Genomic DNA, 26394 nt, shown 5'->3' with positions numbered 1-26394 from the left:
ACGATAAACCCAACCCAAAACTGAACCGTTTACACAAATTGACACCCCTACATAGGAGAAACAACTATACACATACCACGTTACCAATGGTTTTGTTTAGGGATGGCAACGGGTCGGATTTAGATCGGATCCAGATCTGAATCCGTTTTTATACTCGAGATCCAGGGTCGATCCGGATCCGTTGGGTATGAAAAACGGAATCCATATTCATATTCGTTGGATCCTACGGATACGGGTCCAAAACAGATTCGTAATGAATCTTATTGCCCATTTCACCTATTTTAAATAAGGATTTTTTGACTATTTCATTGCTACCAATCAAAACTTTTATTTTACTAGTCGTTGGAGCACGCGCGTTGCGCGTGCCCCCCGACGGCAAGATAAGTAAAATTCGTAGTTATGTTCGGTTGTTGTGATATTCGTGGTTGTGTTCGGGTTTTGTAATAGCAAGGTAACATGAATTTGTAAGTGCTAAGAAGGAGTAGTGACAAAGTTTCTATGGGGAAATATCTATGGAAAAACAATTGTTATAAGTGAAGTTATCTAGAATTTGTTATAGTTTAAAGATTTTTTTTAAAAAAAAAAAATACTATTGTTTTAGATATTATTTTATAATACAATATAGTTTCTTATTGATAAGTACCTAAATAAATGATTGTGATAATAAGGAGTATAAGGAAATGCAACACTAAAGGATAAAGTTGTGTAAAATGGATTAAATGTAAAATATGCGAAAGAATTGTATATTTGTTTGTTAGACTTTTTGAAGTAGAAAATTTTCGAGTGGTTCTTCTATTGAAAATTTTAGTAGTTAGAGTTTGTAATCAATATGGAATGTATAAAATGAATGAGAAATATCATATGTGTATATATTAAAGTTTATTTATTGGTTATTTATGTATAAATCATTTTATGTACGATTTTTAGATAATACGGTTGGAGGGAATAACTTTATACTTTTTTTATTTAAGTTTATAGTCGTTGGAGCACACACTGTGCCCGTGCCCCCTCCCCCCCGGTAGGATATATAACATTAGTGGTTGTGATTGCGTTTCGTAGTTTGAGGAGTTATTAACATAATGATTAGGGGATCTTATTTGTATGGTAGTCACTAACTTAGTTTTAAGTTCTTCCAATCTCTTCTCTCTTCATAACCTCTCTCTTTTATTAATTCCTTGCCTTATGTATTTTCCTTTTCTATTTATCCTTGCTTTTTTTCACCTTCTTAATCCTTTTTTCTCCTTCCTATCTACTCTTCTTGTATAGTTTTAACGGTTTATGTAGACACCTAAAAATGTCTCCCCAAAACCAAACCCGATGATGAACAACCTTTCACCGCCATTATTGGTCGGGTTGAGTATGTAATCTCTAGAGTGCTTAAATCCATGTTCATTCCCAATTCATTTCATAAACCAACCCAATTTATAGCCCATTTTCCCAAACCATAAATTATTTCCTCTTTTCGTGCCTTTAAACCCAAAATAATTCATTTCGTGTCCATTAAAATCATTCATTTCGTGTCCTTTTTATAAAATGTTTAGACCAGTTTATTTTGGTCCATAATATGGGTCCAATTATTGAATATTTGGATGGGGATTTAAAAGAGCTTTCCAACGATATATTATAAGCCCAAATCCGAGTTATAACGAATAAGTTATGGCTAAAACACTACAAGAAAAATGGTTTTTCGTAGCGATTATTTTGTATCGATTGTACATTCGCTACAATATGCAAGTATGTTTGTGAAATAATTAAGGAAGTCGTATCATTTTACAATCGCCATGGTTTTCCCATATAAAATCGATACGGAAAACATAATAATGCATATCAACACTATTTTTACACATTTATATAATTTTGAGAAATCGTATCATTTACAATCGCCACTTAATCCCAAAAATCGATACGAAAAGCATTTTCTACACTATATATATAAATATTGTTTGACAATGAATACATAAAATATGGCATAGCTTATTGGTGAAACATTTAATATAAGAGTTTAAGGTTGCATGTTCGAATCTTGTAAAGATCATATGCATGTTATTTTTTTTTTTAAAGAAAATGAGTTCAACATTTATAGCGATTGTAATCGCTACAATAATCACCACGATTGGATGTAGTTTTTCGTATCGATTATTGAGGCCAACCCCAGCGATATTGAAAACCACTACTAAAGGTTAAGGCAACGGGAGATATTGTATCGAATGACCATTCGTTGGGAAAACTTTTTGTTGTAATTACAATCAATACTAAAGGTTAAAATAATCGCTATGAAAAGGTTATTTTCTTGTAGTGAAATACTAAACTGAGTCCAAACCGAACATAAGCCCACCTTACCTACGACCCAATGACCATGTGGAGGGTCCAAAGGCTTAAATCCCACTCCTAATCCAATTAGGATTAATTAGAAGCTTCTATAAGTTTCTAAAATATCTTAATTATCCTTTTTGAAAAGATTATATTAAAGAATTTTAAATTGAATAAAACTTTTCTTTTTGAAAGTCCTAATTCTATTCGAATTGAAAGACGTTCAAAGATAGTCAGATATTATTTTCGTGATTAATAGTTTTTATCTAATTCTTATATGGTTGGATAGCTCTTGAAATTATATTTCCAATGATATATTATAATATTAATTACGAGCTATAACGAAAAAGATATGATTGAAATACCAAACTCTATCCAAAACTGACACCGTCTCACTATTTCGGTTGTATCTTTTATTCTACAAAATATTTTAATCTGATTCTAATTGGGTTAGAAAGTAGACTTCAAGATATTTTCAACGATATCTTATTCATCTTATTCCGATTTCTAGATCAAAAGATATGATAAAAACAAAAACCGCAAAAACTGTTGTCTATCGCAAGAGTTTTATCCGATTCGAATTCTTATCTCTTCTTGATTCGACCCCTCTTTTTTCCTTATAAATAGAGGTCATGTCTCCCCTTTTTCAATCATCAACAAGCTTGATCACCAAATTATTCTCTCTTCCTCTCTTCTACACCAAAAATTATTCTCTCTTCCTCTCTTCTACACCAAAAATTATTCTCTTCTCTCTCTCATACTCCAAACCTTAAACTTATATTCCTCTCTACATTATTCATCCCTTAAGCACTCCAAGGAGTCCATATAATACCCGAAGTTCTATACTTAAACCAAGGCGTGAAATCTACAAATAACTGAGGGTTTGGGCCAAATTAAATCTACATTTATTTAATTTAATCTCCATTTTATTTATATTTATTGAAGTTACTAACAATTTATTCATGATGTAGCAAATTAAAGGAACGCGCGGAATGTGATTAATTATTTAATTTAAGTACTTATTTTATTTTATTTTATATTGCTAGTATCATGAATATTATTATTATTTGATTTGACTAACGTTATTATTGTTATATTGCTTCCAATATTAATGTTTATTTTATTATTACTTATGATCACGATATTGCATGTTTAAAGGGAATATGTAATTGAATATAACGCTTAATAAGATAATTCGGACAACCGGTTTAGGTTCCTTTTTAATTTTGTTATTTAATCAAGTGATCACCAATATTTTAGAATTATGTGTGCATTAATATTCAACCAATTTAGCATAATAATAGTTTGGAGCAAATTGAATCTTTGTTTGCATGCCTTTGAGATCGCAGGAATACTTTTCACTGAAAGAATCGAGTAGAGGCCAATACGCGCGAATGTGACTCCATGACTCACTTCGTACCATCATCCCCGATCCTCCTTTCGTGGTTCCGAACCATATGGAGTTAGTAATCTCATGGATTATGAATGGGGTGTAACCTTCACGGGTCAATCGTTATTGCTTATCGTTGTCCCTTTATTCGTGGTTGCCTTTTATGATTTGTGAACGGTTTACAAGCTCCTTAAAAACTTGTTGGCGGCTCCCTACTTTCCTTGTCCCTAATCGTTGTCCTTAATCGTAATGTCAATTCCCACTTCCTAAGAGTGCCAAGCATATTCATACCATGCTTTTACGTAGGCGCACTTCAAACGACGCCTACAGTTTAGTAAGCCTTTCTCTCTCTCTCTCTCTCTCACTCCTTTCCTTTTTTTTTAATTTCCTAAAACTCTCATCGCCTCTTTCTCGGTCTCTCTGTCCCTCTACTCCTTGCTCCTTTTAAATGGCCTTTCATTCTCTTGGCCACCCTCTCTGCCTCTTGACCCTTCTTTCTCTCTCTCTCACTTTATCCCCCAACATGCTCTTTACTCTTAACTTATGGCATTGCTTTTCTCTATTTCTCTTTTAGCATGCTTTCCCTCTCTTTCATAACACTTTTATCTCTCACCCCCTCGACCCCTCCCCCCTTTCTCGGCCTTGCCTTTGCTCCCTTTCTTTGCACCTTTGTCTCTCAACCCCCTCTCTCTCTCCCTCTCTTCTCTCGACAATGCCTTCTCTATCTATCTCCTTCTCTCTCCGGTTTCTTTTCCTCTCTCTTTCTTTCCTAGCCCCCTCTTTCTCTCTCGGCCCCTCTATTCCTTTCCCATCCCCCTCTTTTTTTTCTCTCCTTCACCTCCTATTTCTTACTCTCTACATCTCTTTCTCGCCTCTCTCCAATCTCTCTCACTCCTCTCCTTCTCCCCCTTCCAATCTCCTAACTTTATCTTTCTAAAGTTATCTATAACTATGGTTGCACATATATTAAAAAGATCTCTCTCTCTCTCTCTCTCTCTCTCGTATGGTCATGCAAACCCCAAAAAGTATTGTGTATGGAGCGCGCACGTTGCACACCCCCAACTTTGTACACGTAAATTTGTAGATGTGTTTTTGCACACATTTGTTTTATTGTTTATTGTATGTGAATTGAATTCAATTAACTTGCAAGAAGCCAAGAGCTAATCACTGAAATGTGATTGCGCATTTTTTTAAAAAAGAATCTAAGCAAGTATTGTCATGTTCTTACTCTAAACTGTTTCTCCTTCCTTCCTTTATTTTCCAAAACTCTCTATTTCTCATTCTTAAGTCTTTATCTCTTTCTTCTCCTTTCTCCTTTTTTATGACTTCAAAACTTTTTTATGACTTCAAAACTTATAGGTCCCTCTCTAGTGTATGGGTATTTATGCAAACTAAAGGAAGTAACTTCTTATGAATCTAGCATGAATCTACCTTAAAGGTTGATTTATTTGTTTAAAATATAGTATTAATTAATCAATTTGAATTTCTACATAAAGTATCTCAATACCTTGTAAATCTTAAAACTTAGTTGATTTTAAATCAAATAGTTATACAAAGATATAATTTCTCTACTAACTACTACAATCAACTTGAATTTCTACGCAAATTATCTCATTATCTACCTTATAAATTTGTGTGTGTGCGTGTTTTTCCCTCTTGTATTAAATGTATTATTAATCAACTTGATATTAACCTCTTTTCTCCCAAAAAAAAAAAAACAACTTGATACTTAACCTCAAGAACAAAGATATAATTTTTCTACTACAAGCACAGTACACATATTGAAGTTGAAAACAAGTATACATTATGCTCATATATTCACTTATATGCTCTTGCATTACTTCATCATTTACGTATCTAATTCTATCCATTTCTACAATCTAAAGCTATAAATTAAATACTACTCGTACTACAAATGAAATTAAATCCCATAACCTCAACCTATAACACCATCACCATCTCACACATGCTTCATCTACCATCCAAGAGTTGCTAGAGTACTGATGGTTGTATCCTTGTCTTCTTGGCGCCTTTAAGCACGTGCTCCACTCCTACAAGATTACCATATAATCATATATACATGAAGACATGGTTTATGCCACAGAACAATGGATCTTGAAATCCTCACAAAATGATTTGGGGTCGGCTAAATGAATCCTCATAACGAATCGTACGATATAAAGAAAAGTACATAACAAAATAATATTTTGAAAGAGTTTGAAAAAATGTGAGTGAAGAAGACAATTTACAAGTCATGAACTATACACATAAGCAAACATTGCCTTTAAAAGACGCTTCAAACCCAATTAACCAAAGCCCTGCTCTTGTTTAAAGGTTAATTTGAAGAGAAAAGGCTAAAAAGAGATGAGATATCTGACATCTTAATTGCTCTAAAATTGCTTAGCTTCCTGAAATCAATGCCACTACAATTGACTAAAGCAAAACATAAGCTACCAAGCATGTTTCCTTCTAGACTATTTAAACCCGCAATGATTTGTCTCAATAGCAAGATGATCAATTCACCACAAACTTGTTTTACACTGCAAATAGAGAGTCTAATTAAGGAATGGACTACATTATAATTGTTACTGCATACATTTTATTGCAATTATCATTGTAACCATCTGAGAGCTGGCAAAATTTAGTACACGCACAAATGGTCACAAAATGATGAAAGCACATTAATTTGCAGTACCTTCAAATTCCATTTCCTTTTTCCAAGCTCATTATTGGGGTGAGGATGAAAGGCACTTCCATCAACTAAAGCATTTCCCATCTTCCCACAAAGCACTTCAGTTAATGTCTAGTCTAGTCTGATGTCAACATATGACATTGTTGATAGAGGTATCTCTCAAAATATGCAACTTAAGTGTTTGATAAGAAAAAAATATATTATAAGTGTGCTACAAATTTTTAGTTACCCACTTACCCCCCAATTAAATCTAGAGGTAAGAGCTAGGTATAATCAAGGAGTATTAGTTTTTTTTTCCCCCCCGTTTCATCAATTGTATAAGAGTATAACACCTCCAAAATTATGATTGTTACAACAACTTATTCAATCAAACATAATAACCAACAAGACGTTATCCAAAACTTGCACTCAAGAATTAATCAAAATGCTAATAACTATGTATATACATTTTACATCATAACATATAGATTTTCAATGAATACTATATATGCTATATTAATATAGTACCATATCAGATTTAGTATACACTACAACTTACAAGGTATGACACAGCAGCCTCACAGCAGTTGTAAATAGATACTACAGTGCATTCATCATCCATCTCGGCAATGCCAATGATGCCTTCATCCCAAGCCTACTCAAGAACAACGCATATAGGATGTGCGGAAGTAACACGAAGAAGCAACAATTTAGTAAGAGCTGGCAGAAAAAGAGAGTGTAAGGTTGATGGCTACATCATACAAAATTAAGAATTTTTTTTCCCCTATTTATAGTACCAAAGCCTAAATGTTCAGAAATTTGTAAGTCAATGAAATCTTTCTTTAAAGCTTAATAAGGATACGTATAAAAAACAGTTAAACTCATACAAGCACAACCAAAATAATTTTTTTTAAAAAAAAAAAAAAATCCTACAAAGTCCCTAAAAGCAAGAAGTCACTCACAGATACTATTATGAGGTTCGGAGCTCCAAAAGCATTTGAGCGAAGTGCTTGAGAACTTCTCTGAGGTTGTCTTCCTCTCAATCTTCTCCTCTTTCCCCCTGGAACTCAACAAAGCAGGGCGAGCGAGTGAGAACTACATCAACTTTAGAGTTACTACAACTCAGTTGTTGTATCAGGGCTAGCTGACATATTTGAGCAACTGCATAAAGGATTTAAAAGCCATTTGCATATAACCTATCCAAAATCCTACAAGTACAATACTCAAATAGATTCAAACTTCAACATTTCACTTATTCATTGACATATGTAATTCCTATTTTCTAGAATAATACCCCAAACTCAGCAGAACAAGAGGTAATGAAATAAATAGAAAATTTTCACCCATATTTAAACACAAGCCACTATTTAAATACTATTGACTATAAGCAAGAAATCTAATTTAACTCAAGCATCACTAATTCAATCCTATTACAATTAAAAATTAGTCATAATCACACTAAACTCAGATCTTTAACATAAATGCTTTTTGTGTCCAGGATGGTAACGATGAGGGTTCTCGACTTTTCCAATAGTTGGAGCTGATATCCTAGTAGACTTCATTAAAAAAATAATTAATAAGATAATGAAAGATCCTAATCAAATAGATAAATAAATAAATAAATAAGACTATGACTTTAAAATACATGGGAGTATAATCCCATTTTTTTACCAAATTGAATCAAAACCACCCCATAATTCTGAAATAATTTTTCACCTTCCATGTCTGCATATATAGAAATTACAGCATCACTCATAATCAAGGTACAAGAAATACAACGGGAAAAAAAGGAAATGAACTCAACCTTAAAGGAAGAAAGAATGAAGCCCAACCAATCTTCATGAAACAATTACTCATACTTCACTCATACAAAAGAACACAAAATAAATAAATTTCAAACCGAATTTAACAATAATGGTGCAAATATAACCTAATTTAAGCATTACCCTAAATTCTTGAACAACAAAACACTTCATCAATGTGTAAAATTACCACTCAAGTCAAAACTCTCACCAATTTATTTACCAATTTACTTAAAACACTTCAAATTTGACAAAAAAAAAATAACCTAACATCAACTGAGCTTGTTTCTCAATCAATCAAATTAAAATTCCATCAATTCCACAAAACACAAACAAACATCAACAACAACACACCAATCACATCACAGATCATAAATAAATCACATTCTAGAAACTGAATAAATAAATAAAAAAACATATCGACCATGCAATAATATCTGAGTTTCTTCACCTCAAACTCGAATCCACCAAACCTTGCTCCGTCTTACTCCTTGCCTCCTATTTTAGAAAGAAAACAGGGAAATTGGAGGATGAATAAATTAAAAAAAAAAATCCGTAAACAATGCAATTAAAATTCAGTCAACATCAGCACCTTTTGATGTATAGGTGGCAATTAAAAGAGGCTAACCATAAATAATTATGTTTGTGTTAATAAATGTTATAATTATAAATAATAAAGTTGAGAGGGGGAAAAAAACTTGTACTCAATCCAATCAAATATAAACTACCTTGCAACATATAGATAGTGCGAATCTTGGCTAAAGGTAAGGAACAATAACATTTGGATTTAGCAAAGCAGATTTTTTGCAGAGAGGATGAGTTGTAAGGGGGGAGAGAGAATGAGGGGAAAAGACAGATTGTGATGCGACGGTGGATCCCCGATTTTTATATAAAAACATTTCTATACCTCAGTACAAAATAGATGGGCTTGTTCACTCATAGGATTGAAAACAAAAGACAATTTTTGTTAAAAAAAATCAAGAAGGTGAAGAGCACAATTCTAGCTTGCAGTGTACGCTTTCCATTATTAAAAGTAGACTTAATCTCAATGTTTTTAGAAGGCATAAGTTGCAATGAGGCAAAAGGTCAGCCAATGCTTAGGCACAAGATAGAATGTGAAAGTCAAAACTAAGCAAAGAACTGATAGTTAATTTTAGTTAAATTATTTGAAAATGTGAAGTCGGTTATTTTAAATCAGGAAAGATATCACCAGATTACACTTGTCCCCCGATTTAATGGGAAATTCCCTGTTTCTCATGGTGAGAAACAAAAGAAACAAAATTTGTTTCTCATGATGGCATTTTCGTGAATAAATCAACAACTTTTTCAATATTGTGGGCTCCACAGTTGAATAAAGTTGAAAAAGTTGTTGATTTATTCACAAAAATGCCCCCATGAGAAACGAATTTGTTTCTCACGGTGAGAAACTGGGGCTTCCTCCGATTTAATTGCCTAAGATGATTATTTTCTTTTGTGAAAAAATAATCTAAATTTCCATACCCCCCTCCCCCACAAAAATGAAATCAAAGGAAAGATAATATTCTCCAAATTGCCCACCAAAATGCATTCAACAAATAGCAGATAGAAATTGAAATTAACCTAAACATTGCTTTTCATTCCTCTTAGCTGGTGCATCAAATTTGTCATCGCCCACCATTTTAGAAGGTCGAAGGATAGTAATACGTTTGGTTTCTGGAGAAATAAACATAAAAAAATAGAAAAAACAAGTCAACATTCATGTTAAAGGTTAGATGAAAATTGAACCAATAATTACCTGGAGATCAACAATTCTGTTACAAATCAGGCAATAATGCTACTAACAATATAAAAAATCAACCCAAAAATCGATAAATCACTCAAATTCAACCCAAAAAAAACCACCACACAATAGAAGAAGGCACTAAAACTCAACCCTTAAATAATTTAAAAACAATAGAACAAATAAACCCAAAAATCGAAAACAAATCGATCAAATAAACCCCATTAATAACGAAACGAATTCGCACAAATATACACACAAAGATTCAACCCAAAAAATTCGAAAATACATCGAAAACAACAGGAACATATATGCAAAAAATCCACGACAATCGAACAAGTAAATCCCAAAAATTCGAAACTAAATCGAGAAAGAGAAACGAGATCAAACCTGATGAATGTGACGATCGGAAAATCGTCTTCCACAACCTCAGACTCCAAGAATCGAAGCACCATCGTCGAAAGGGATGAACGGTGGTCTTGAGTTGCTGATTTTTTCTCTCTCTAGATTTCTCTCTCCTTGTTTCCCCTAAATAAATGGTCTGACCCTTTCCTTCTGAGATGAAAATAGAGAGAGGGAAGTCGGTGAGAAACAGGGGGGCCACTCTCAATTACAGCTATCACACAGAATGCAATTGGCAAAGAAAGGGCAATTTTGACAATTCATTAAAAGCAAGGGTGTCTATGTAATAGCACACAAAAGAACTATTCACCAGCTACAGTGAATTCTTTTGCATGTTTTATAATGGTTATAGATTTTACTACCTAACATATGCCCTTTTTTTTTAACTTTTACTACCAGTTAACGGAATTCGTTAATAATTCCGTTAATTTTTTTTTTATAATAATAATAAGTAAAAATTAAAAATTTTTTTTTAAAAAAACCAAGCCGCCCCTGCCACACCTCCCCTCACTGCCACTGCTTCCCTCCCCCCTGCCGGCGCGAACCCACCCCCTCCCTTTCCTCAACTCTACGCTGCCAACGAACCTTTCCCCGCTGTCGCTGCCCCGACCCCCACCCCAAACCGAAAACCACCTTATTTTCCCTCCTTCACCGGAATCAGCCCATCAGCCCGTTCGCCCCACCGAAATCGACCCCCCTCCCCTTCCCCTATCGTTTTCGGCCTTCCCTAACCCTAAATCACCACCCTGAAAACCACCCAAAACGAAACCCTAAATTCGTTTTGGGTGTTATGGGATGGTGGTTTAGGGTTAGGGAAGGCCGAAAACAATAGGGGAAGGGGAGGGGGTCGATTTCAGTGGAGGAAACGGGGTTGCACTAGTAAAAAAATACTAAAAGGCACCGCTCTATGACCAGCGGTTTTCGAAAACCGATGGCTTAAAAAATGGGCGGGATAGGCAAATTCACATTGCCACCGGTTCAAACTGAATCGGTGGCATAAATGGTAAAGGCTACCGGTTTTGAACCGGTGGCAATAATCAAATAAAAAAAACGCGCCTTTCCCCTTTCTTTTTCCTTCTCTATTCCCTTTCTTTTTTTTTTTTTCATTTTCAGTCATAATGTCGAATTGAAAACCCTCGGTTCACTCTCCTCTACGAAAACCTACCACCACTAACGCCACTACTAACGCCACCGCACCATCCTCCACCGCCGCGCACCCCCTCTACCACATGCGCGCACCCCTCCACCTTTGAATTAGGCCTCCTTTGAGCACAAGCAGCAAGCAGATCCACCTCCACCACTGCGCGCGAGTACAGCCACCTCCACCACTCTGCCACCTGCACAGCCGCGTCCACCTCTGCGCCACCTGTCCAGCCAACCACGGGTCCGTTGACCTCCATTGCTCTACCCCTTTCCACTTCCACTTAGGGTTAGTGTTTAATTTTTTAGTCATTTTGAACATTAATTTGAATTTATACCTATATTTCAATTTGCAATTTGAATAATTATTGGGCGTATATGAGTAAACTAAAGTTAGCTAGGGTTTCAATATAATTTAACCCCAATTTTGATTATTGGTAGTTAAATTGTGTATATTATATGTTTGTTTTTGTATATGTTTCTTTTTGTGAATTTTAGGTGGTTTTAATGGGAAATTTTAAATATATTGTGCTTGAATTAGTTTGTTAGTTACTTGAGCAATGTACGTAGGTATTAATTAGAGATTAGCAACCTAGTGACTCGAATTTTTGTAATCAAAATATACTTTAGCAATGGTTGTAGTTATTAAATAATTACTAACTTTTGTGTTTTGTTTTATTTTTTTTAAATTTATAGATTCATATGTAGTGAAGCACAAGTTTGTTAGCTATTCAATTGGGGGCGGATTCCGGTGGAGGGAGGGAAAATAAGGTGGTTTTCGGTTTGGGGTGGGGGTCGGGGCAGCGAAAACGGGGAAACGGAAGGGGTTCGTTGTGGTGGCTGGTCGAGGCAGCGAGAACGGGGAAAGGGTTCGCCGGCGCCGGCCGTAGCTTTGGGCACCGGCCGGGGGTAGGGGGGAGGGAGCTGGGTGGCTAACGGGGCTGGGCTTGGTGGTAGGTTTTTTTTTTTGAAAAAAAAAGAAAATTAATTTTTTAAATTTTTTTTTTTTGTAGCTGATGGGGAGGCATTTAAGGTGGCTAAGGAGGGAGTGGTGGCTGAAAAGTGGTAATGAGGGAGGCGCCATCTCACTAACAAAATTATTAATGAATTCCGTAATTTGGTAGCAAAATTTAAAATACGGGATTTGATAGGTAGTAAAATAAATCAAAAGTTTTCTCAAGTAGCAAAAATGAATTTGATGTGTTTCAGAGGTAGCAAAAGTCAAAATTTCCTTTAAATAACAAACTAAGTATTTTTTTAAAAAAATAACAAACTAAGTTAAAGTAGCAACCAAACCATGTTATAGTAAGGGCCTGTTCTCATTGACTGAACTGAGCTGAACTGAACTGAACTGAACTAAACTGAAATGAATATTTTATAAGAGAAGGAAATTAGGAGTTGAGCTGAACTGAACTGAATTTCAACGTAAGAGAACTACATGGCCTTAATAATTACAATAAGATTAAGTCATTAAGTAACATATTAAAGTTACAAAATTAAAAAAAAAAAAAACTGTAACACCCCCAAATCTCCCTCTACGGAAATACCAGTATAATACGTATAATTATACCGTAGAGATAGACTTGGGCGTATTACCGTCGCGTGATTACGCAAGGCTACTCAAACTTACTAAATACAACCAATACTTTGCAGCGGAAACTCAACTTTCTTTTATTAATACTTATGAAAATAGTAACATTGTTATGAGTGCTCAAAAATAAAGACAAGACCAACATTCCTAAACTAGGTGAAGCAAATCCCAACACTCCCATATGCTCATTCATGACTCCACCTGAAAATAGTCAACAGTGCTTACCATTATGGTAAACAGGGTGAACCAAAACAAATAGGAAATACAGATTAGCAAAATATGCTAAGTACGATAAGTGCAAGATAATGTAAACTCAATTTATTTGCAAACATGATTTTAAAACTAATTCCAATAAATAATCCAATAATTCCAAAACTCATGATTAAAAACCAATTCCAATGATTCAAAATTCAAAATAATTGATAAACCTTTTTCTTTAAAAATCCAATTCCTTTTTGAACCAATTTCCTTAAATCCAATTCCTCACCCAAGTGTGCTGATATGTCTATTTTATATAGTATTTTACCCCCGTCCCTTGGTCATAATTAGTAGTGTTTTCTAGTGTTTTCGTAGTTTTGGTTGAGTTTTGTAGGGAATTGCACCTTTGGAGCATTTTTCCGGGATTTTATGGAGCAACTACTAGCATTGGAGGAGCACTACCATCTTTCGTAGCCCAAGATCGGTTAGAGTAATCAAGCCGGTGAATAAGGGCTCGACTTGTGTGAAGACGAGGAATTTAGATCGAATGATTTAAGCCCCAAAGAGGATATTTGGTTTGGGCCTAGTTACGAGCCCAAACGAGGAGTCCAAGCGGCCCAAGGGTGTCCGCCCGATGGTCCGCCCGATGGCGCTCCCGATCGGGCAAAGAAGACTTATATCGCAGCAGCCCTTCGCCCGATCAAAAAGGCGCGCCCGATCGGGCGGTGCCTCGCTCGATTGGGCGCGTGTTTCTGGAGGACGTTTTAAGCGTCGTTTAATTTGTTTTAACTTAGGATTTTCTAGCTTAGTATAAATACGCTTATGTTAAGCGAATTTAGGAGGCTATTCTTTTCTCCCTTCCCTTACTCTCTCTTTCTCTCACTAACTCTTTTCTCTTAACTTTCTCTCTCTACTTATTTTTTTTCTCTCTCTAGACTTTTCTCTCAACTTTTCCCTTATTCTTGATTACTTTGTAATTCCTCCGATTCGGTACGATTTCTAATTTAATTAATTTCAGTAATTTCTTCCTTTCAATTCCTCATGTCTTATTTTATTACTTTGCATGTTTTAGATTTAATTATGTCTGAGTAGTTTAATTCTAGGGTTTATGGGGATCCATAATTAATATGAAGGGATAATTTGTTATTATTGATTATTGATATTGCATGATAATTTCTTGTTGAATTGTTTTAATTCTTTGCAATTAGATTATGAATCGAGCAGATGTAATTTGATTGTGAATGTTTAGCAATATTGAATTGATGAATCGAGCAGATGTAATTTGATATTAAAAGCTATTTTCAATAGGAACTTAGATCTAGTAAGTTGCGAGAGCCTGTTAGATCTATGTTGATTAATAAATTGCGAGAGCCTATTAATCATGTTATTTGTGCAATGTTGATTAATTGATTGTTATGTTTTATCCCGGAATATTAATTATTGGTGAACCTGTGACCCTAGGCCTTTTTATTATCGACTTTCTCTCTAAACTCAATCTTCGTAGTATAGTTTCACATTAAAAACAAAAAATTGTTTACTTTAATTGTAACACCCCGACCCCAAACAGATTAGGGAGGGGCCTATTGTCACGAAATGCGCATCGAGGGCCAACAACTGTCCCCACAGACCAACACGAGTCCTTCCGGCGCATTTTGTCCTCACTCATGCGCACCCCGGGAAAACTTCCCAGGAGGTCACCCATCCCAAGACTACTCCTAGCCAAGCACGCTTAATTATGGAGTATTCTAAGCATATGAGCTCCCTAAAAGGAAGATGCATCTTGTTGATATGAGTAGTATATCAAACTCTTTTAAAGCAATCATGAGGGGTATTACATACACCCCCACTTGAGAACGGCAACGCCCTCGTTGCGCCTGGAAAGCTAGGGACTCCAGTATTACGCCTAATGGCAACTGGGTAGCCAAAGTGTTACATCCAGTCTGGCTATGGCCATATGGCCCCAGAATTCTCCCCCGCTAGACGACTGACATAGGATTAGTTATCCACGGTCAGCACGCGGTCGCAAGGTTGCTCTGATACCATTTGTAACACCCCGACCCCAAACAGATTAGGGAGGGGCCTATTGTCACGAAATGCGCATCGAGGGCCAACAACTGTCCCCACAGACCAACACGAGTCCTTCCGGCGCATTTTGTCCTCACTCATGCGCACCCCGGGAAAACTTCCCAGGAGGTCACCCATCCCAAGACTACTCCTAGCCAAGCACGCTTATCTATGGAGTATTCTTAGCATATGAGCTCCCTAAAAGGAAGATGCATCTTGTTGATATGAGTAGTATATCAAACTCTTTTAAAGCAATCATGAGGGGTATTACATAATTTGTAACACCCCGAGCCCAAACAAATTAGGGAGGGGCCTATTGTCACGAAATGCGCATCGAGGGCCAACAACTGTCCCCACAAACCAACACGAGTCCTTCCGGCGCATTTTGTCCTCACTCATGCACACCCCGAGAAAACTTCCCAGGAGGTCACCCATCCCAAGACTACTCCCAGCCAAGCACGCTTAACTATGGAGTATTCTTAGCATATGAGCTTCCTAAAAGGAAGATGCATCTTGTTTTTAGGGAGCTTATATGTTAAGAATACTCCATAGTTAAGCGTGCTTGGCTGGGAGTAGTCTTGGGATGGGTGACCTCCTGGGAAGTTTTCCTAGGGTGCGCATGAGTGAGGACAAAATGCGCCGGAAGGACTTGTGTTGGTCTGTGGGGACAGTTGTTGGCCCTCGATGCGCATTTCGTGACAATAGGCCCCTCCCTAATCTGTTTGGGGTCGGGGTGTTACATTAATAATTTAGATTATATTAATTAATTAGGAGTAGAAAGACCAGTTTCCCTGTGGATTCGACCCTACTTCCCTATCTACTTTAGTTAGAGGACTTAGGTATTACTTTTGATTAGGGGATACGAATTTACCCTGTCATGTGCACACCCCCAAGCTAGTTTCCTTATATTACAAGGCTATTCTTGAGGAAAGACCCGGTCATACAAAGTCCAAGGCCATATCAATAAACCAAATCCGCATAGTGGGATTACCAACATGCTGATAAAGCATTAGTAATAATAATTCAATGGTTCTATAAATCCTTTTAGTAATTCCAATATAATTCAAACTTCTTTTCAACAATTCCACATACTTTCAAAATCAAAACCTTTTAAATAAATACTTGAGAATAAAGTCTCATATTAATAACTTTTCAAAATCAATAACTCTTCCTTGAAAAACCTCCTATATAATTCAATAAACTTTTCCAATAAATTTCTTTAAACATGATAAGTAATTCGATCAAACCATTTAAAACATGATTTAAAAATCAATCGTTTAAAAATACTCTAATTAAAACAAATATTAAAATCAATACCTCCAAACATACTTTAATTCATAAATCATAATTCAATTCAATTCAATTCAATCACCAATCAAATCATGTAAAAGCATGATATTCAAACCAATCACTTTCGAAGGTATCTAGCCACCTAAACGTACCTTGATCCTTGCTTAGCAAAATCACACAAAAGGAACCACAAGAATCTTGATCGAACACACCCTACAAATAAATATAACCTTAATCAATATAAGGTTAACAAGTAATTAGAAACCCCCAACTATATGTACATGAACCTTTTAAATTAATTTCTCATAAACATCATTAAAATATGATTTTATATAATTAAAACTACTCATAATAATTATTTATAAATCCCCCATAATAGTGATAATAATAACTGAATAAGAGAAGAGAAGAAAAAAAGATAAGAAATCAAGGAAAAGAGAAGAATTGGATTTGCGTTGGAAAGAAAAGGCAGAACTTGCAGAGACTGTAACTCCTTTGTTATAACTCCGAATTGGGTGATTCTTGAGCTTTACCTCAAGGATTTTCAAGAGAAATAATTTTCTATGAAACGTCAATACCCCAAAAACTGACTAGAAGTACCCGAAAATTGGCTGCAAAGATAGACGGGATGATTTGTGTCAAATTGAGGAGAAGAAAAGAAGAGAATTGGTGTGAAGAATGTGAGAGGTATGAAGGGGTATTTATAGGCTAGTATGCTCATGAAATAAGGTAGGAAAATGTAGGAAGAATTATGGTAAATAGGGTTTAAGGGATTACTTGGAAAAGTGAGTAAAAGAAATAAGGAAAGTTCCAATATTAAGGTGATTGTGTATAATTGAATATGGAAGGTATGTATGTCATGAAAAATATTAATGAAATTGGAATTACTTGGGGAATAATTAAGAAGAATGAATGGCAAGAAAATATGATGATTAGATATTAAAAAGATGGAGAATTAGAATTAAGGAAAATAAGAGATTTTAGGAGATAATTAAAATATAATTTTATCAATTAAATTACCCCAAAATATTTCATGAGGGCCGAAAATATGGAGCTGACCATAACTCTAATTTTCAGATTCCTCTAGTTAGGAAGATTTTGCTCGATTTTTAAGGAATAAAATAATTGTATAAATAATATAGAATATTAATTAATTAATTAATTAAATACCAATTATTTAACAATAAATAACCTAGAAAAATCAAATTTTCAATACATGGAAAATCCGAAAATCCTAGCTAGTTATTAGGTAATTTCGGCCATAATAATTAATTAATTAAAATATTATTTTGCTTTAATTAATATATACTTCCTCCGTTTTCTTTTACTTGCAACACTTCCCTAAAAAGGAAATGTCACAATACTTGCAACACACTATAAAAGGAAAGTTACTTTAGGGAACTATACTATATCCCTTATCTAAAGCACCTGGCCCACTAAATTACACTCCTAACAACCACTCATCCTATTTTAAAGTTTATTATATCATGTAAACCCCACCTTTCTTAATTACCGCGTTAAAGGGTGTGTTGCATCTAAAAGAAAACGGAGGAAGTACAAAATATATAAATAATTCGGTTTTTAAAATAGGATAAATGGATAATAAATCTAGTTTTCGAAATACTTTTGGCACCAAAATTCAATTATTATTTTGGCTCCAAATAATAAATTTACTAAAATACCTTTTTATAAAATAATTCATAATTAATTAATTAGGAAAATACGTATGAAATTACAGGGTATTACAGTCTACCCCTTAAAATAAGTTTCGACCGGAAACTTAGCCAAAAGAAACGAAAATCATTTTGAAATTATTGGTTCATGTACATCCTAACTTGACTTGAGACTTGATCGGGATTTAGTAGGTCGTTGGGACTACCAACCCAAATCAAATTAACTACTTATAACCTAAACCACCCTAATACAATGGTTTTAAATATATTTTTTCTATGTTTTTGACATTATTTGATCGAATTTTTGTGATTTTTCCAATGATAATTGCAGGAAAAGGCTGCTAGGCTTCCACCAGTTGAAGAAATTCGAACTGTTCTTTCTAATACTACTCGCGGCATGCTCTCTACCTTTTCTAAGGTTTATCTTCTTGTTAATGTAGGAAATTTGAGTACATTTGATTATATTTTGTTGTTGTTTGAATTTTATTGCCTTAGTTATGATGTGATTGAGACATTTGTTGAACTGATGAATCTTTGTTTAGACTGATCAATGACCATGTATGACTTGGTTTCAATACCTTTTTATATCCGTATTTGCGAGCATAGTCCATAATGAATTAATAAATTTAGTATTGCGCGTTGTTGAATTTAAGCACTAAAGCCAGTAATCATACATGTAGTTGGCTTATTTTTCCTATGTTTTGCGTATCGTGCAGAAATATGATGGTTATCCATCAGGATCAATGGTAGACTTTGCTTGTGATGTTGATGGATCACCAATCTTGGCAGTCAGCAGCTTGGCAGTTCACACACAGGTATGTTTCGTATGGCAGATTCGGTGCTTGACACTCGCCGTGGTCTAAATTTTAGTAATCTTCTCAGTGGCACTTTTTTCTCTGTTAATAGTAGTTCCTAAGTTAGGAAAAACTTATCATTGCAGAAATAGTTCCCAAGTTAGGAAAAACTTATCATTGCAGAAATAATTCCCATGTTAGGAAAAACTTATCATTGCAGAAATTATTAACATACATACTGTTTAAAAACTATTAATCAGGCATATGGTATTAATATGCAGCTGACATAAAACCCTTAACGGCCTTGAGAGATTCTATCAATAGCCACATTCAAGTTGACTTTGAATCAAGAGGAGAGAATAATCTCATTCAAGACTCAAGATACAGTTGATTATTTTTACCACCTCACTTGTAAAATTCTGAGAGACCGTACTTACTATTTATCTGATAAGATAGATCGATAGGTTCTCTGCCAACTTATGTCCAAAAAACTACTTCGTATGTCTATATACATTATAATCGTATAAGGTTCACTTATATTCCAAGCAACACCCTAATGAATAAAAAGTTATACCGCAAGTGCACGGCGTCTGTTGTTAGCAGAGACTTAGCAAATACGGGTCGAATCCCACAGGGAGACAAGGTTCTACTAGTTTTTGCCCAATTATTATAAACTATTTCAATAAACGAATAGTGAATTGATGATCAATTAACTAAACTAGGATGAAAATGAAAATAAGGTTGTTCTCAAATAAATAAAGGTCTAGACGTTCGGTCCACCATGCTTATACCAATCCAAGAAATGCAAACAATCCATTAATAAATAAACTAGGTCGAATAATTAAAGCACTTGTTAATCCTACGGTCGGGAATTAACGCTTACAAATTAACATATGTAGTTCGGTCACTAACGTAATCAAATTCGCCAATTGTAATCAAGCCTCTAAAAATATGATCTTTCAATTCTAATTTTCATTAGCTATATAATCAACTCATGATATTGGCCAATTACATGAATCAAACAATAAAGCACAAATCAATTGGAATTATTCAAACCCTAATTCATAAATACATAAATAATTAAGCACAATTAATCAAGGTATAAACATGGCTTCCCTCACTTAGTCCTAGAAAACGACTACTCACTCATAATTGAAATAAACAAAACAAAAGAGATAAATAAACTAGAATTCATAATTAATAAAATAAAGAACGAAAGATTGAATGAAATACCTCAATGATTGAATTAATGGAGAATAATAAACTAGGGTTCAACAATGGAGAGAAAACAAAGAAACGTTTAATCTAGAAAATAAAGCATAAGAGGCAAAATAAAATCCTCTCTAGTATTTATATTATTGCCTCATCCTAAATAAAATAAATTAATAAATACATAAGCTATAATGCTATTGGATGATAATTGATGACGTGGCACGATACTCGACTTGATTACGTCAAATGACCAAGAAACGCTGGAGCAGTAACGAGCTATAGCTCGTTCATCGAGCGAGCGCTCTCGCTCACTGATGTCGTGAAAGATAGCAGGGTCGAGCTATAGCTCTCGTCGAATGTAGCTAGTGCAGGCGAGCTGTAGCTAGTGCAGGCGAGCTTTAGCTCGCATAGGACTTTGCATATGGCAGTGATGAGCTAATAGGCGAGCTAGCTGATAGCTCGCAGCTTCCTTGGCTTGCTGCCTTACTGAGCTAGTACTCGAGCTATATAGCTCGAGCTTAGCTCGATGCAAGAATGCTTAGCAACTCAAATTGTCAATGCGCAAAAGGCCTAAAATGATCTCGAACTTGCAATAGGGACTACGAAACAACTCCGATTTGTTTCAAGGAATCTACATACATATATAAGCACAAGGTCAATGAATCATCGGCCTCAAATCAACATCCCTCCATCCAACGACAAATGCTGAATTCTTCCGAGAGCATCCAAATAGCTATGAGAACTACCTGAAACATTAAAAAAACACAAACGGAGCATAATACAACACGATAGTGATAACCTATGCATAAATGACTCTAAACTATCGACTCAGAGACTAAGAAGTAACTAAAAAACAATGAAAATGTGCCCAACAATCCTATACAAATATGATTTATCACACCCAAGAATTGAAGAAGTGCATCTATGACCTCCTCTGTGTGTTGCTGTTTATGAACTTTTCAACATTTGTAAAATGGACGGCGTAAAAGTGAGGAGAGTTAAAACATGTATGAGTTCAAAGCAAGATTCCTTCGATATCCAAAAACCATTTGGTGGTCAGAGAAACAATTCAAGTGAGATAGCAACTAACATGTGCACACACATACACAAGAAAACTTTTGACGCTTTTCCTCACTTGTAAGTTGCGTATACTCATAAGCAAACCGGATTCTCACACGCTCCATTTATATTTGGATTTTGGAAGGCCTATAGTATTAAACAAGCCACCTTGGGTTTGCTACCATATCAACTTTTGACAATGGAAGTAGTAACCTCCCAAGCTTGCTAAGGTGGCTATCATCTATTTACTTCATCGATGTGAACAATATGCATGTGAGCACACATATTCCAATTTCAATTCTCAACAGCTATATTATGCAGTAGTAGTTCCTTTGGAATGTTCTCATCAATGCTACTTTCTCTTGTATGAACTTGGAATGCTCTGATGTAATAATCTTGAAAGTACAAAGAGAGAAATTTTCAGTGGTGACCACACTGCTTTAGTGTTTTTTCTTTTGTTAAAATATTATTGTACCTTATGTGTTTGTGTTATTCTCTCAAAGGTAGTTTAAATTCATAAAATCTGGAATTACTGAGTCTAATACCCACAATTTAACCTTATGTAAATCCCTAGTTTGGATGATTAATCTTTCAGCACAACACGAGCATAGAAAAGAATTTGAAGAAATGTTTTTTAATTGCACCCCTTGTATGTGGTTGATTGACACAATATCAAGGAAAATGGGATTTGACAGTGCCAATGTAGCCAGCAATAACCTTGTTTAGGAATGTGCAGGGATTTAAGACCATTTGCATTTTTCTTCGTTCCTCCATTTTATTGGGAATAATAAATTTTCTTTGATTCTATGCTGTAATTACTAAGCTGGCATATGGAGTGTTCTATTTTGTGGAGCTGCTACCACTGGACCTTTCAGACCTTGGCAGCCTGATAAGTTCAACCAAAAGTTGCTTTTATAATACAATCTTCTCACAGAGCATTAACATTTTATTCGTTTCTTGTTGTGCTTGCTTCAAGATGATATATCTCCTAAGATAAAATATTGTGGACAAGTCTACAATCTCTTCATTTGTTTATATTATTCTTCAATTTATCTCCTTATGATGAGTGGTTACGACTTACAAGCTTCAATTAAAAAGCTGGCATCCAATCTTTTTTTCACTTTCAAACATAAACCTCTTTTCTGGTATCTTGGATGTCCTTTTATTATCTCACTTCTGGATTTGCAGGACCTGTTAGCCAATCCACAGTGCTCAAGACAGGACTGATTTAGTTATTACTCTCCATGGTGATGCAGTTTCTGTAAGGTTCCCCATTCTCTCTTATGTTCAGTTTTTTTCAATTAATTCTTACAAAGCCTACTTTCTGAATGTAGCTCATGTCAGAGAATTTTATTTTAGGTCAATGAACAAGATAGAGAAGCTGTTCACAGTGCTTATTTGGCTAAACACCCCAATGCTTTTTGGGTATGTCCAATATACCTTTTGGGTGCAATTGCTTTTCATGGGTACTTTGTCTTCATTGTGACATTGTCTATTAATGAACTAAAACTCTAAGCTTTTGGGTGTGAAGGTTGACTTTGGTGACTTTCAATTTTTGAAGATCCAACCTAGAGTGGTGCGGTATGTATCTGGGGTGGCAACCGCCTTATTGGGATCTGGAGGTTTGTTTAATTCCTCTGTTTGACACTCTAGTCTATTTAGCTACTATTTGTTGACTCTGAGGTGGTGATTAACATACTTGCTTCCTCCATCTCTTGCCATCTCCATTCTTCCATCTGATAAGACGTTTGACGTATTTTGTTTGAAGATGTTAGTGGATTAGCATGGCCCTGAGTGGTGCTGGGGTTCATTGACTAGCAGTTGCCTTAGCATAGTTTATTATATGTTTTTGTTATTTTTGTTCTTTTCATACTGTCATTTGCTTTCTATTTCTTCTCTTATATTTTGGGGATGGCCTTCTCATTCTCACCCTTTTTTTTTAAAAAAAAAATTATCAAATATTTTGTGCATTTGATTGTGTGGCCTTTGAGTTATTTTGGATTGTAATTTTGTGTTGCTTATGGTCTTCTTGGGACTATTTTTGGTTTAATGTTGTGAATTTATTATCCAACTTGATCTCATCTTCTTGGCAGAGTTCAGCAGAGAGGAATACAGTGCAGCAAAGGCAGATCCAATATCTCAGTTCTCCAAGCCAATAGCGGTATTTTCCTGACAAGGAGGCTGTTATTACATCTGTAATAATTCATTGTGATTTTATATTTGATAACTCTTGTTCTTGTCAGTCGCATATGAATAAGGATCATGAAGAAGACACAAAGCTAATTGTGAAGCACTCAACTACCATACCGGTAATTTGATACACCATTATTGGAAGTGAAGTCAGTCCCTTTTCAAGTTTTCTGGTGCATATTCCTTGGAAGCTCTGTTAATGCTACTACTTATACGAGAATGAGTGTTCAAGCCATTGAATTTTAAAGCTTCCAAAATATTTATAAAATCACCAGCGTAGTTTTCCAACTCATCAGCTGAAGTACTTTTCCTTCTATGAGATTAAGAGTGTATGATTCCATTACTAGGTGCCACATTGAACATCTAATTTGTTAGATGTATCTATGCTTGGGAATTAAGAGATAAGGAAGGGGGTGTTGAAGAGAGAGAGTCTGCGACCGACCAGTAATTCTGAACTGAGTTTCTATATTTTTGCAGGTGGATTCTGCTTATATGCTGGATGTAGACCATCTAGGTTTCAATGTCAAGGTAACTCAATGTTCAGCTTGCTTGCTGTCTTATATTATGACAGTTTGCATTAAGTGGCTTACAATACAAAATATATTTTTTATGTGTTATATCCAGGGATCTGAAGTGTCTTGTCTATTGCATTTATATAATTATGTTTAGAGATTCATTTCAATGAAAATTTGTTAAGTACTCCATATTAGGGGTCAGGTCTATTTAGGTGTTGAATTGAACTGCTGCTGTAAAGGAACCTAAAGGGGTTGATTTTGGCTTTTTGGTGCTTGTCACAAATTCAAGTTTGATGAATTGATGCTTCACTGAAAGATGGAGCCAAGCTAATAGTTATTTGTCTATCGTTTCAGGTTAGCTATATGAAGAAAACTTACAAGCTTCGAATTCCATTTCCTGGACCAGCAGCTGATAGAAAGTAAGTCACTGAATTTTCTTTAAATACTTCCTCTTCCAGGTATTGTTATTGTTAGGAGAATATGGTTTTATCTGAATTAACTTCATGTTTAATAATGAATTACACTGGATATATATTTAATTCTAGGAAGGAAAGTAATTGTAAAGAAGAAAGTGGCTCCATTTGCTAGTTAAAATTGTCAAAACTTTAAACTGCTGGAGGAAATACTTGCTCAATCTTTAAATGTAATTTTTTTTATTGTACTTCTGAACCTCCAATAATCCTGAGGTATGTGGTTTTAGCACCTGTTCATGCCAGTGATTGGAAATTCCCTTCATCTGTCAAGATTGTGAACAACTCAATGAACCAGGCAGAAACTAAACGTTTCCTTTGTTTCAGGGATGTGAAGACACTCATAGTTGAAATGCTTCAAGCAGCGAAGTCAAGCAATTAAAACTTGCGTCTTTCAAGAAAAAATGTAAGTGATTTCAAAGTTTTGAAATTAGATCAGGCCCTTAAATTGTTTGACAGGATCCGTAATTTCTTTTAACTAGTTGATATCTCATTATAGCATATTCAATCAAACGGATCTTTGCTTGTTCAATGATGTTTTACTTTAAACAAGTGTTAATTTCAGCTGAACACCAATTGGTTTTCGCTTTGATTTTTCCATGTGGTCTTTAAGTTAGTGGTTAGGTTAACATGATATGTGGCAAAATAACACATAATCAGAGAATCTCTCAATGATGATATTTTTTATATATACTACCTCTGTTAATTTTTAGTTGCAACAAAGGAATTTATTTGTCTCACAAATATTACCCCTTTGTTGCAACTAAAACTTAACGGAGGTAGTATATAAATATTGAAAAATAAGCACAGCCTACGTGTTCCAACTGATCTCAGGCTTGGATCATGCAGTATGGAGTAGCCTCTGAGAACCAAGCCAGGGTCAAGACTTCAAGACCCCCAAGTTCTTGGTACATTAACAATTTAACATCACCTCTAAAACCAGGGCAACTGTAGAGCTTGTCACTAGACATGCCAATTGCTGAATGCAAGTGCTCCTTGTTCTCAATCTCTGATGTGCCAAGTTATAATTTTCAATGTGCAAAGATGAGCCCTAACTTAGAGTTGGAATTGGCTTGGCTCAGAAAAAGTGAGCTTGGGCTCGAGGCTCACCTAACCCCAAGAGCTTGAGCTCAGTTTATTTACCAAAATCATTTAGCTTAATTCATCATTTTTTCCCCTTGCATGTGTCAGATCTCATGAGTCCTGAAGATTTTCCCAAAAATCATTAGTCACCCTTTCTTTAACTATTAAAATGCATGGTAAACCTTAAAAGTTACCACGAAGTACTTTTTGTAAGTGATGTGATAAAGTCGTAAGACCATCTCACACAATAGTTTGGTTTACTTATTTTCTGTTCTACCTATGTCAATCGTGTTTATCTTGTTTTGTAGATATACATAACAGTGGTGACAGAAATATTGCTTCAAATTGGAGGTGAACCTGAATATAGAAGGGGCAATACAAAAAAAAATGTAGCCGATTATTTGCAGACTTTGCGTTGTATCGAGAAAGAATGCTTGCAGCTATAGATTATTCAATCCTAATTATGATTATTGTAAATTATGCGTAAACTGAACATGTGGACATTTTAGCAATTAAAGTAGTATTTAGCAATTCACTGCAAATGGTCAAAAAACTAAATTTGGAAACTAGGGTGATTCTTGTTCACACGTATTTTGTAGAAAATGTCACAATCTTATTTGGCAGGCTATTATGCAAAATAGACTTTTATCTTTTTTTATTTTTATTTTTATTTTTATTTTTATTTTTTTTGTAAGGAGAATACACTCTTATCTATCTTCTTCCTTTTTTAAACTAAAAAAGTTAAAAGCTCTGATTTAAAAAAAATCGGAGGTAGTATTTG

At 35.0% G+C, this 26394-nt stretch overlaps 1 pseudogene across 1 annotated transcript; it reads left to right on the top strand.

Annotated features, from left to right (window-relative positions):
* The first annotated feature begins 9408 nt into the window (after window positions 1–9408).
* Window positions 9409–24941, top strand: LOC145607027 (non-canonical heme oxygenase HOZ, chloroplastic-like; annotated as a pseudogene). Its single transcript, XR_014105483.1, has 11 exons — window positions 9409–9432; window positions 18622–18708; window positions 19007–19105; window positions 22544–22616; window positions 22715–22780; window positions 22887–22977; window positions 23449–23516; window positions 23599–23664; window positions 24023–24073; window positions 24415–24479; window positions 24858–24941. The product of XR_014105483.1 is annotated as a non-canonical heme oxygenase HOZ, chloroplastic-like (transcript).
* The last annotated feature ends 1453 nt before the right edge of the window (window positions 24942–26394 follow it).

The sequence above is a fragment of the Chenopodium album genome, chromosome 23 (assembly GCF_948465745.1).
Source record: "Chenopodium album chromosome 23, dcCheAlbu1.1, whole genome shotgun sequence".
Classification (NCBI taxonomy): domain Eukaryota; kingdom Viridiplantae; phylum Streptophyta; class Magnoliopsida; order Caryophyllales; family Amaranthaceae; genus Chenopodium; species Chenopodium album.
Note: the sequence above shows the minus strand (reverse complement) of the source record. Positions and strands in the feature narration are given on the sequence as shown.